Here is a 13,496-nt window from a genome sequence, read left to right on the forward strand (position 1 = left end):
TAGGCCTATATAGGCTGTGTGTCAGTGCTGAGATGGTCAGGGCCAGGTGGTCAGGGAGTTGGGTTGTCTTGGCAGTGACAGAGTAGCCACTAGCCCAGCAGTCAAACATGGTACACCCCATAATGACCCCTTAACAATCCACCAAGCTAGCAGCGCAACAGTAAAAAAAGAAAAAGTTTCCAAATTCCAATGTGGTTACTGATGGTCAGACTCCCTGACCCGTGATGGCCCCTGGCTGTTGCCTATTTTTCAAGCCAGTCAGTTCGCCAGATAGAGGCGTGGGGGGTGGGGGGGGGGGGGGGGGGGGGGTCATAGGGAAGTGTCAACCACATCCACATGGCAGCAGCCATCAATGACAATCAAAGTGTGTCTGTGTGTGTGTGTGTGCGTGTGTGTGTGCGCGTGCGTGCGTGCGTGCGTGCGTGCGTGCGTAACTGTGTAGCAAGCATGCATATAAGTATGTGTGTGTGCATGTGTGTGTGTGAGAGAGAGAGAGAGAGAGAGAGAGAGAGAGAGAGAGAGAGAGAGAGAGAGAGAGAGAGAGAGAGAGAGAGAGATGATTACACATGAATGGAGTGATGTCTGCATAGTGCAATTATAATTATAGAAAGGTTTAGCTACAGTATAACAAATACACCTTTATTGGCCTGAGTGATAAATATGTCTCTCTCACTTAAACACTCACTCAAGTTTCACTCACTTCTTGCAGGTGTATACCTTTATATCTGATGTCATACTGTATATGATGTCATACTGTATATGATGTCATACTGTATATGTCAGTCATACTTACTTCCCCAAAAGCATCACAGAGCCAAGATTATGTTTTGAGAATGTTTTGGGTGATCCAAATGTATTAGGGAGCCTGAAGTGAATCCTCGTGGGAATCCTATAAACTTCAACCTAATCTCGAGATTCTGAGCGTTGTGAGTTTGTTGATACTTTTTCGTCAAAGTATAAATTGGGCTTTAGAATCATAATCACCCTAGACCAGTGGTTCTCAACCAGTGGTCCGGGGACCACCCAGAGGTCCTTGAGAGGGTTCCAGGTGGTCCCCAGCTGACTGACGTATGAGTTGGTATAACCAAATGGACCCTTATTGATCTTTAACTCTTGAGAGCATAAAATGAAACCAAATGGACCCGTACGGTCCATTTGGTTTCATTTTACGCTCTCAAGAGTTACATTATTGTTAAACATCTGCATTACTTTACAAGAAGTCTACACAAGAATGTAGAAGAATTGTTAGTTTGATAAACGTTTGCCAAAAGCATGGAATTGTAGACAAAATCTTATCCAACGACAACAAAATGTTCCTTCCCTTTGGGTCTGAGAGGCTAAAGCTCATCAAATAGTACGTGGTCCGTGGCTCAAAAGACGAAATAAATAATGGGCCTTGAAATGAAACGGGTGGAAAACCCACTGTCTTAGACTGTTTCATTATGTGGACTTAATACCAATGTTGTTTCTATTGAGAGGAAATCTAAGAGGGTTGTTGACAACCCTGCAAGGAGGATAGTCTCACACGCACGCGCACGCATGCATGCACACACGCACTCACACACGCACACACACACACACACACACACACACACACACACACACACACACACACACACACACACACACACACACACACACACACACACACATGAAACTGCTTTCTATAATATGAAAGGACTAATGTTTTAACCTTGTGTATTAAAATTGTAATCACTGATTTGTTGTCTCTCCTGCACTGCTGGTGGAAATTCCCTTGATTAGGAATAGGCCAAGTGCTGTGCAGGAGAGGGGTGTTTCTTCTTATGCTTTGAGTAATTGTCATTGAGTTTTCATGCTTCATTTATATTTGTTTAATTGTAACACATCTTTAGTACCGTATGTTTAGGTTACTTTTATACAATAGATTATTTCTGGAAGTATTTAATAAGTATTTATGTATAAGAAATGTTGTTAATTGATTCTGTGTCCTGTGGTAGGATCCACTCCTATTTAAGGGAGGCTGCAGGGACATACTAGTCAGTTGGTTGTGGGCTTTAACACAGGTAACAGTCCTGAGGGAGAGCTACAGGGCCTTGTGTGATCAAGTTTTAGCCTGAAGAGAGTTCTCATCCTGTTTGCTTTTGTTCAGTTCTGTTTGCCTAAGTATTTATTTTATATATTTTTGGCCAGTATTTAGTTTTGAACTTTTGATATCTGAATTGTTGTCTTTGCACTGAAGAAAACTGTCTGGTGGTTGGTGGAGGAGTTTAGGGAGAATAAAAACCCTTAAACTACAATTTCTGACTGTTCTTGGCGCCTTGGCCGTTCGGGCAACTGCGTTATAGGTAAGCTGAATATAATTACTGTTAAATGTAAAAAAAAAAAAAAGACTGATCAACATGAGAGAAGTGCAACCTTATGTCGGCATGAGGTCATCAGTGAAAACAGATATTCAGAGCTGTGTACTGTTCCCATGTGTGCCTCTGTGGGCTGCAAGGCTGAAACAAAGGCCTGCAATAATAAGCAGTTGTGAGTGTTCCCAGACTTGTGTCTTGTCTGTGTTTGTGGGTGTTTGTGTGTATTTGTGTGTACTGTAAGTGAAGTATGTGATGTGTGTTTATATGCATCTTATCCGTTCCATTTGTGTGCTTTGGGAGAAGCACGAACCTCCTACACACTGGAACTCATGCATCATGTCAGCTTTCTCACACTCTCTGCTCTGAGATTTGGAGCCTCTGGTGAGAAGGGCTGCTGTTCTCATGCTGTTTTTGACATACTGTCGTCATCATTTTTCAACCGCGGTCGAGATCGTGGATTTCACAATATCACGCCAGACTTCCCGGTCCTTCATTGCCATCCCCAGTCCCTGCATGCTTACTGATGCCTGTGTCCCTAGCGATGACATCAGGGAACGACAGTTTTCTACCTCTGGTCTGCTTTGAGGCAGGACTCCAGAGAAGAAGGGAAGATATAACCTCATTGTCAGCTCTGTAGCAGTGGCCGGCAAACTGTGTTCTTCTGGATCCGACTAGTGAAGAAACACAGGGAAGGTTGCCGTATATTAGATTAGTCGATGGGTGGCTCTTCCAAGACAGATTTTGCGCTCTCATTAGAAGGCGGGTGTAAGTGCCATCCAACCGTTTATCTAGTTTCTTTGAAAGTGTCCATGTCTCGGAGCCATAGAGTAGAATCGGCTCAACGGTCGTCCTAAATATTTTTACTTTTAACATCTTACTAAGCTGGGATGACCAGATCTTATGCATGTCATTGCAGGCTGACCAGGCCCTTCCTAGTTTGAAAGTCCTTTTGGGAAGAAGATATATATGAACCCAAATACTTGTAGTCGTCAACCTGTTTCAGAGGAGTGTTAAGTGTTTTTATAATGTGGTTGTTATTGTTGGATTTGCATATATTTACAGTGTGAGTGTGTGAGTCTTCACAGCATCTCATAACAGAATATTTATTCTCCTCGGCCTTTGTCAAACGATAGCCCACAATGTTGCACAATTTTGTCATCTGAAATCCTTGCCTGTCAGTCTGATTCCACGCTCTTTAGTTGCATTGATTTGCTTTGAGCATGCAAGTAAAACAGAGGCTCATTTTCGCAGTCTTTCTGCGCAGAAGGGCATGGTTTCATCTGGAAGAAGGTAGGAAGTCCGCACACCATTCTTTAAGCTCCCATCAATTTTATTAAGGGATCAGGAATCAACGTTTCGACTCCTCCGGGTCTTCATCAGGAATGGTTTCATCTGGACATTTCAAATACTGAGATGGAAGAAAAATTAAGATGGTAATTGTGGCACTGCATGGCACACACACACACACACACACGCACGCACGCACGCACACACACACACACACACACACACATTATTTAGTTCGGTCCAAGCTGCCATGCCCAATAAAATGAGATATGGAGACTGAGGTTGATGAGCCTCAAGAGAGTATTTAAGAGATCATATATTCTCAGTCCAGCTCTTAAAGTGTGCGTGCGTGCGTGCGTGCGTCGCCCGCCAATAATTTTCAAGCTATTTCAGATAGTTGAGCGAGTTGAAATTTTGGATTAGGTTTTACACCCAACTTGCAGGCTAGAAAGGATAGAAAGGTTTTAAGCAAAAAGCATATGGCGTCAGACTATAGGTTCAGATCTGAAATGATCAACTGTATATGTATCTAGAAGTAAAGATTTGTAATATCTGCGTGTTTTCATTGTTGATGATGAAGTGTAGAAGTAGTAGAAGTATTTCACGGCCGCTCCTGTTCTTTGCTTGACTGTGAACTAGTGTTTTTCTAGTACAGCATTACTATAGAGAACGTTTAACATTCACCAAAAAAGGAAAACAAGAAGAGAATTAACATAAAACACTTCAAATATGTTTATCTTGAGACTCCAATATGTTTTCATGAGATCTCAGACCAGAAACCCTCCCAAATCCCTGTGAACTGCAGAACGACCATAACTTCGTGTTCCCATGGCAATGTTTTCATCTGGCCTTCCCGTGGGTTTTAGGGGTTTGAGGGTGCGTCTGTGGTTTCACTTATAGCGCAGGAAGGGCCAGCAGCCCAGCACTGGCAGCAGCTGCGAAAAAAAGGGAGAAAAAAAAATAATAGCAGGGAGATTCCTCGGGATGAAGAGAAGATGATGGTTGACTTGGTATGGTGAAGTCAGCCCTCTCGAGAAGTGAAGTACATTTTCTGTGAAGGAGAAAATGGGGTTTGAATGTCGGACTGGAGATGAAGGGCAATATGGCTAAAGGGTGAGGAAGAGGAGCACAAGAGGAGAGACTTACGTAAGTAACAAGAGGTTGCAGTATAGTGGAAGTATAGAGGAAGAAAAAGAAGGCAGGTGGGGCGGAATAGTGTCTAATGAGGTAGAGCAGGTCGTCCAATGATCCCTGGGTCGGCGGTTTGAATCCCGGCTCCTCCTGTTCACATGTCGAAGTGTCCTTGGGCAAGACACTGAACCCTACATTGCCTCCAATGTAGGGTTCGGTCGGTCGGTGTAAGCTTGCCACCATTGGTGTGTGAATGTGGGAAGTGAGGACGCTGGCGTCGACTGTTCGCCGCTTCACCTCCCAATGTATGAATGAATGAACCATTGTAAAGCGCTTTGAGCACTTGGAAAAGCGCTATAAAAATGCAATTCATTATTATTATTATCTTCTCTGTGAAGAGAACCAGCTCTTGTTGCCAACAGCTGCAAGGCATCAGACACTTTTAGAAAGTGACCATGACAGAGAGAGAGAGAGAGAGAGAGAGAGAGAGAGAGAGAGAGACTTGCATCAATGAAATCACAAACAAAATAGCCTTAGGTCTATAATTATATATATATATACATCGTCATATGACTGTCCCTCGCCAAATAACGGATTTTCACCTGGAAACAATGGTGCATTGTCTTTATGGAATTATATGAGATGATCAGATCCCATTTTATCTTGATCCACAACACGGTTCTTATTTCACTGTATTTAGCAAACACATTCTATGGAAAGATACCAGGGCTGAGGAACAGAGATCAATAAGTAAAGGGAGAGGGTCACATGCAAAGCGAGAGAGGTATAGAAATGGGGTGAGAGAATGAATCTGAGCTTAATAAAACGGGATCAATGGATAAAAAAAAGGAGAGCCCAAAGGGTTTTTCCAGAGTGGAGGAAGAGAGCTAGAGGGAGAAAGGAGGTTGGAGAGAGAGAGAGAGAGAGGAAGGAGTGCTAGTAAAACAGGATGAGAAAGTCTCCGAGACAGAAAAAGCTTTTCTCCTCAGGAAATGACTTTCACACAAATCGAACAATCTGCCAAGAAAAGTTTAACTCTGCTGTCAAATCATGTCGGTTCACCACAATGACTACATCGTCTACATAAGTAGCACCAGGTATGCCAAATACTGTATAGTTCTTCAGTTGCCTGACATTTAGAAATTCACTCTGTCGAGCTGCCAACTTGCGCCTTGCACACAAGTACAGTTGGGTGCCACCGATATTGTCCCTTATCATTTGACCCATTTAGGCCTGACCTCAATTTTTTTTTAAATCCTTCTAAATCCTCCAGTTTTCTGAAATAAATATTTTCACGATTTTTCAAAAATAGCAGACCTACAAGCTCGTAGCGCGCCACTCGGTGGCGCGCTATGAGCTTGTAGATCTGATATTTTTCAATAGCTAAATTACAACATAATGTTTAAAACACCAAAAGGGGTTCCCGCCCAAAATGGGTTAACTGTCCTTTTGCGCAGATCACGCAAACCTCAGCAAAAAGAAAAGGACAATATCGATGGCCTCCAACTGTAGGCCAAACATAGCCTACTTGTGCGCAAGCAGAGCACGCAAGTACTGCAACTAACTAGTGTCAACAATAATAATAATAATAATACATTTTATTTATAACGCACTTTACATTTGAAACAAATGAAATATTTTAAAATAAGAATAAAAACAATAAACATTCTGTCTGTGGACACCTAAGCAGCTAAAAGGTTAAAATAAGCACACAGGGCAGCTTAAAAGTCCCACTAGGCAAATGCCTGCAGGCTAAAAAGGAACGTCTTTAGTCCCTTTTTAAAACAACTGCTGTTCTAAATCCTTTAGACCCATTATTGACCAATAAGGGGCCACCATTCTTACCCCGACAAACATACATACATGCATATTGCATACATACCCAGCTGATCACCAAACGTACCTTACTTACGTACGACATCAAGAATGGTGGTCCCTTATTGGCCGGTGGACAACACCAACATACATACATACATACATACATACATACATACATACTGTGGTGTCTCAGTGGTTAGTTATCACCCAATATGCAAGCGCCGCTCTGGAGAGAGAGGGAGACAGAGAGCACCAACAAGCCGCCGCCCTTTAGGTCGGGTGATTGACAGCAGGTACATCCCTCATCATCAACTCAGACAACTAGGAGCACCTGCATTCATTAGCGCACCTGAGCAAGGCAGTATAAAGGGGCGAGCTCTCTGTCTCTCTAACAGATCCACTCTCCAGAGACGAGGCGAGGCTGAGGGCAGCAGCATTGGGCGGTAAGCTAAGACACCACTATTTCAAATACCATTCTATGATATATGATGAAATCCGTAGACTGACGAGTGTATTCTCTGTATCTCACTCGCAGGCAATATACCGGGCACGCGCTCCGTGGCCGAAAGGCGCGTGCATGAAACCGACTAGAAACAAGTGACCATCGGCCTATGGAAATGGAAGGGCAGCAACCAGAGTACAGGAGTATGGAAAAGGAGTAGAAATACGACCCCAGTACACAGCGTATACGGAAGGAGTACATCTACTCAAGTACAGGCTGAGTAGAAATACTTATCCCTCTGAAACCCCCTTTTGAGGGCACATATTGACTGTTATCCATCTGTCTGGCTAGACCTGTTGATACCCCCCTGTGGGAGAAGAGGAACTGAGATTAAGAGCTACAATAGGCCTGAAACTATCTGTGTAAACCCTGTATACTCACCTGTGGAATCCCTTGCAGGAATACTTACCCGAACCTCGGGGAAAGTAATCCAAAACCTACCTGTGACGTCCAGCGACGAAGATCCTCCTATTAATCTGGAAATGAACTATGTGTTGAAACTTACCTTTGACTGCATTCCCCTACAAAGAAAAAGAGACAAGTTAATTTCTGATATCTGATTTCTGTTTCCCGATTTATATCCAATAAACGCCCTAGTGAATGGGCAAACCTGACTCTCTGCTCCTGAGTTGTGTATCAGTCGCCACAATACATACATACATATTGGCCGGTGGGACAACACCGACATACATACCCAGCCGACCGCAGTACTTGTGCGCTCTGCTTGCGCAAGTAATTCAAATGTAAAAATATATTACCAGAGTCATGTGATTCATGTCATCACATCCATGTCATCACATCATGTCAAATGTTACGTCAGTCGTTGCAAGGAAGATCCGATTCTGATTCTGAATATTGAGGGCCAAATAATGTTCCCCAGAGCATCAATCTTTATGGTTAGGTCAGAAAACACATCAGCCACAAACCCACGTACCACATCCTACAGTCACGATTCATTACGGTATAGTATCTCTGCTATAGTTTGAAAATAACCATTTGAATCATGTTGCATAGTCCACCATCACCAAAATGGCCAAGCAAAAATATTAGAAATATTTGTGCTGTTCAACATAATGCCAAGAGAAACGTGGGGCAAGGGACATAAAATCTTACTGCTCTCCCTGGGCGTAATGATGTTTTTCTTTTTAATTGTTTAAGTGTTCTGTAACACTTGTAGAGTGCCACTGCTACTATTACTGTCATAAATTGAATTTAATTTCTATGCAGAAAAGGTCAGTTAAACATTTACATTTCCATCATTTCAGTGGATTATTCCTCTCTATTTTAGAGTAAATATTTACGTAAAGTATTGCCTTCGGAGGCGGGCGTGCCACGTGGTGTCATGGTGGCGTGTCAGTGGCACAGTGCATGAAGGCCCAGTAGAGAATCTGGTGTCAGGCTGGAGTCAGAGTGAGTTTATAAAAGCCAGATGTGATCCAGTGTAGAGCAGTGTGTGTGTGTGTGTGTGTGTGTGTGTGGGGGGGGGGGGGTCATTGTGTATATAATACGTGTGTGTAAGTGGATGATGTATATTGAGGGGTTAAGGTTAAGGGGTACACTAGAAGCTATAACCCCCGTGTTTTTGTTTGGGCTGCGCCCCTGTTTCCGTGAATTCTGACCCGCCAGGAAGACCGGGTTTTGGCCGCGAGACAATGGACCATTATGTCTGACCTCAGCGTCTTCTATAGGCAAAACAGGGAAACGGGGCGCGCGCACACACACACACACACACACACGCACGCACGCGCTTTACATGACTCACACAGTGGGATCTTACGGATGATGTGTTGTTGACCACTGTGTTTTACAGCTACTGTAGGTCTAAATATAGACCACCCACCACGTACCCCCCTCTGTGTGGGTTTCGCTGAAGATGACCTGACTGATGTATATGATCCAGAATGGTCAAGCCTTCAAGTTATCCTGAGATATATATATATATATATATATATATATATATATAGTACTTTATTGTGAGTTCACACTGAAATGTGTCTTGCGACACAGCAGCCAAGTATGCAGAACACATATACACACATTTGACATAACACAAAGAACAAGACAATTTACATACATGAAGACAAGAGCAATATCCACTGCTTAGTTTACCCTGTGGCTACTACAACTCCTGATTAAGCCTCAAGGTCGACTGGTGGACAAAGGACCTCTTTAGTCTGACCTTAAAGAGGTCCTTTGTCCACCAGTCGACCTTGAGGTGGATATATCAATCCAAAGGACATTCGGTCTTCATACAACCATAAATTAAATGTTAAAAGAGGAGAGAAGAACAGAAGAAAGGAGACAGAGGTTAGGACAACTGCTTATTTATTCAGACCTCCAGTGGGCTGGAGGGCTGGTGGGGGGCGTCTCGGCAGGACATTTCCAATTTTCGGATGGAAACAATCGGTGTTGTTTTTGGCAGCAGATTTAGATTTTTCGTTTAAGTCATAGTCCCTTGAATAGTTTTCATTTAGTTTTAGTCACATTTTAGTCACCTGGAATGTTTTAGTGTTAGTCTAGTTTTAGTCGACTAAATCTACAGTTGATTTAGTCGACTAAAATGTATTTTGGAGGGCCTTGATGCTGTCGTAATGACTGATTTTACACTTGCTGAAAATAGCAGAGCTTGTAGATCAGCTATTTTCAGTATGCAACCAAGTGTAAAATGACCTCTACTGGATCTCTTGTCCACTAGTCCCTTCCTAGCATTTTAGTTTTTATCTGTTGACGAAATTGTCAATACATTTAGTCTTAGATTTAGTCATAGTTTTAGTCATCATTGCCTAGTTTTCATTTAGTTTTCGTCAGTGAAAAAAGGTAGTCGACGAACATTTTTCATCTTAGTTTTAGTCGACAAAAACAACACTGGAAACAAGGTATTTTCGTTGAGCGACATTATGAGTAGAAATGTGTGCTCCATAGGCTCGAGGGAACCAGACTTCCCAGCCTGTCAGAGACACAAACTGTCTACGTGTACATGCTGTAGGCCTACAGTAATATATTTTGAGGGACCAGGTCAGAATATTATATTGTGTTACTATAGTCCCACTGATGCACAGAAGCAGTAGTTCACTGCATTTTTCTGCATTTCAATACTAATATAATCAAGTGTAAGTGATAGTTCATTGAGGCACGGAAGGCAGAAGGTTATATAGTTCCTGTAAAGTTGCTCGAGGGCCAAGGCTCCAAAAACAGTCAGCGATGCTTTTTTGGGGGTTTTATTTCTCCAAACTCCAATGCAGATATTCATAGTGAAATGATGTACGACAGCAAAAATCCAACATAAAGAACTCAAAATACTTAAAGCTAAACTTAGGACAAAGGAACACGGAACAGAACAGCAGCTCTCTCACTGGGCTGTCGGCATGTTGCCTGCCCGAACATAACTGACTTACTCTCCTTCTTCTTGGTGTTTTACGTATCCCCAAACATTGTCCAACCCGTTCCAATGTCATTCAGTGCTCAGAGCCAGTGGTCTGCCAAAACGCGACGATGCGCGTTTTTCATCGCTAGAAATGCCAAAACGCGACGATGCGCGTTTTTCATCGCTAGAAATGCCAAAACGCGACGATGCGCGTTTTTCACCGCTAGAAATGGCAAAACGCGACGATGCGCGTTTTTCATCGCTAGAAATGCCAAAACGCGACGATGCGCGTTTTTCATCGCTAGAAATGGCAAAACGCGACGATGCGCGTTTTTCATCACACGACGATGCGCCTTTTTCATCGCTAGAAATGGCAAAACGCGACGATGCGCCTTTTTCATCGCTAGAAATGGCAAAACGTGACGATGCACGTTTTTCATCGCTAGAAATGGCAAAACGCGACGATGCACGTTTTTCATCGCTAGAAATGCCAAAACGCGACGATGCGCGTTTTTCATCGCTAGAAATGTCAAAACGCGACGATGCGCGTTTTTCATCGCTAGAAATGGCAAAACGCGACGATGCGCGTTTTTCATCGCTAGAAATGGCAAAACGCGACGATGTGCGTTTTTCATCGCTAGAAATGGCAAAACGCGACGATGCGCGTTTTTCATTGCAAGAAATGCCAAAACGCGACGATGCGCGTTTTTCATCGCTAGAAATGCCAAAACGCGACGATGCGCGTTTTTCATCGTGCCAAAACGCGACGATGCAAGTTTTTCATCGCTGGAAATGCCAAAACGCGACGATGCACGTTTTTCATCGCTGGATATGCCAAAACGCGACGATGCGCGTTTTTCATCGCTGGAAATGCCAAAACGCGACGATGCGCGTTTTTCATCGCTATAAATGCCAAAACGCGACGATGCGCGTTTTTCATTGCAAGAAATGCCAAAACGCGACTATGCACGTTTTTCATCGCTAGAAATGCCAAAACGCGACGATACGCGTTTTTCATCGCTAGAAATGCCAAAACGCGACGATGCGCGTTTTTCATCGCTAGAAATGCCAAAACGCGACGATGCGCGTTTTTCATCGCTAGAAATGCCAAAACGCGACGATGCGCGTTTTTCATCGCTAGAAATGCCAAAACGCGACGATGCGCGTTTTTCATCGCTAGAAATGCCAAAACGCGACGATGCGCGTTTTTCATCGCTAGAAATGCCAAAACGCGACGATGCGCGTTTTTCATTGCAAGAAATGCCAAAACGCGACGATGCGCGATTTTCATCGCTAGAAATGCCAAAACGCGACGATACGCGTTTTTCATCGTGCCAAAACGCGACGATGCAAGTTTTTCATCGCTAGAAATGCCAAAACGCGACGATGCGCGTTTTTCATCGCTAGAAATGCCAAAACGCGACGATGCGCGTTTTTCATCGCTAGAAATGCCAAAACGCGACGATGCGTTGACGTATTATTACTGTGTATTGTTGTTCATGGATTATTGTATCTTTGGCTCTGCTCTGGGGGGGTCGTTGATATCAGAGCTGTGTCTCGATGCACAGATAATCGGAGATATCAAATGTGATATCAGACCTGTGTCTCGGTACGCAGATTATCTGATATCACATGAGCAGAGCCACACCGCCATACTAACATGCATGGTTTATGGTCAATCTGAGCTGAAGTGTTGTGTGGCATGGTGGCAGACGTTGAATATGTGCCTTGAGTCCTACCCACAGCATTGCCACTGCAGCTGATTTGCACTCCAGACCTGCGCACGTTAACGTTGCAGATCTCGTGTGACAATTAAGCTCCAAGCAGAGCCAGGAAATGTCATTTTCGGTCTGTGATATTCTGGATCTGTGAAACTGCAGTGAAATGAGTATGTCATTACCATATATAGCAGAGACTTTCAGTTTATTTTGAGTCGAGACTCTGTTAGGCTTGTTCCCTTGTTCCCAGTGTGTCTGTCCCTAGGAGATGGACCATGTCTGGGGGGGGGGGGGGGGGGGGGTACATTGTATAAAACAAGCCATTCTTTCATACAATGTCCCAGACATGCACTCATTCATGGTTAAAACATGCATGCAGGCACAAAGTCATCAGACAGAACGGAGAAATAGTCCAGATGCCAAATGCCACGAAATGTCCAATTGTCCATGTGTTCTTTAATGTAGGCTACAACTATACAGGTATGTGGCTGCAGTATTTAGTAAGTTAATCATTATAATTCACAAAGTTCTTGAATTTCTGACAGAAACGGTTGACTCCAAACCCCTTCTACTCTCTAACGAAAACAGATACGTCTTTCCTTGTTTATTTATATTAACTCAAGCATGTTTAATTTGAAATACTGTATGTATTTTCCATTGTAGCACTGTAGCCACAATATTATGGATAGCTTGAAATAGTGACTACTGCAATACCCAGATACCGGTATAAAATTGCACAGATCGGAATGTCTATTTCCATATCTCAACCTCTTCCTACTTTTTTGTGGCTTTCGCCTTTTTTTATTTTATGGAGGGGCTGACAGGAAATGGGGAGAGGAATGCAGTAAAGGCCGTTGGGATCGGGAGTCGAACCTGCGGCACACCGCCAGACTGGACTATACCAGCCAAGGTGCCTGGACCGCTGAGCCACGGCCCAGGCCTCAAACTCTTCCTACTCTAATGTAACCATTCCCATAAGACATGTTTTCCTGGATGTGTTTGATTAGTTGATGCCAGTTAAATAGGAAATGCCTAAAGAGAAGGGAATGCGATAGGCATTCCATGGAAAAAAAGGCCCTTTGACTGTTGACCTGTGGCAAATAGGGCCATGACCCCTGGACGTCATCTCCAATAATAGGAGCTCAAATATGTGCACCGTACAAAAAGACCAATTCATAGGCACACGAACGTAGAGGTGGAGTTGTATGTGCTAGAGTCTATAGCAGCTAGACTCGTATGAGAATGGCAGGTCTACAAGACCCACATCTAAATGTCTCAATAGCAGACATATACAACCATCCCACAGTCGGGGGCGACTGTGGCTCAAGAGGTAGAGC

The sequence above is a fragment of the Electrona antarctica genome, assembly GCF_951216825.1.
Source record: "Electrona antarctica genome assembly, chromosome: 14".
NCBI classification, from domain to species: Eukaryota; Metazoa; Chordata; class Actinopteri; order Myctophiformes; family Myctophidae; genus Electrona; species Electrona antarctica.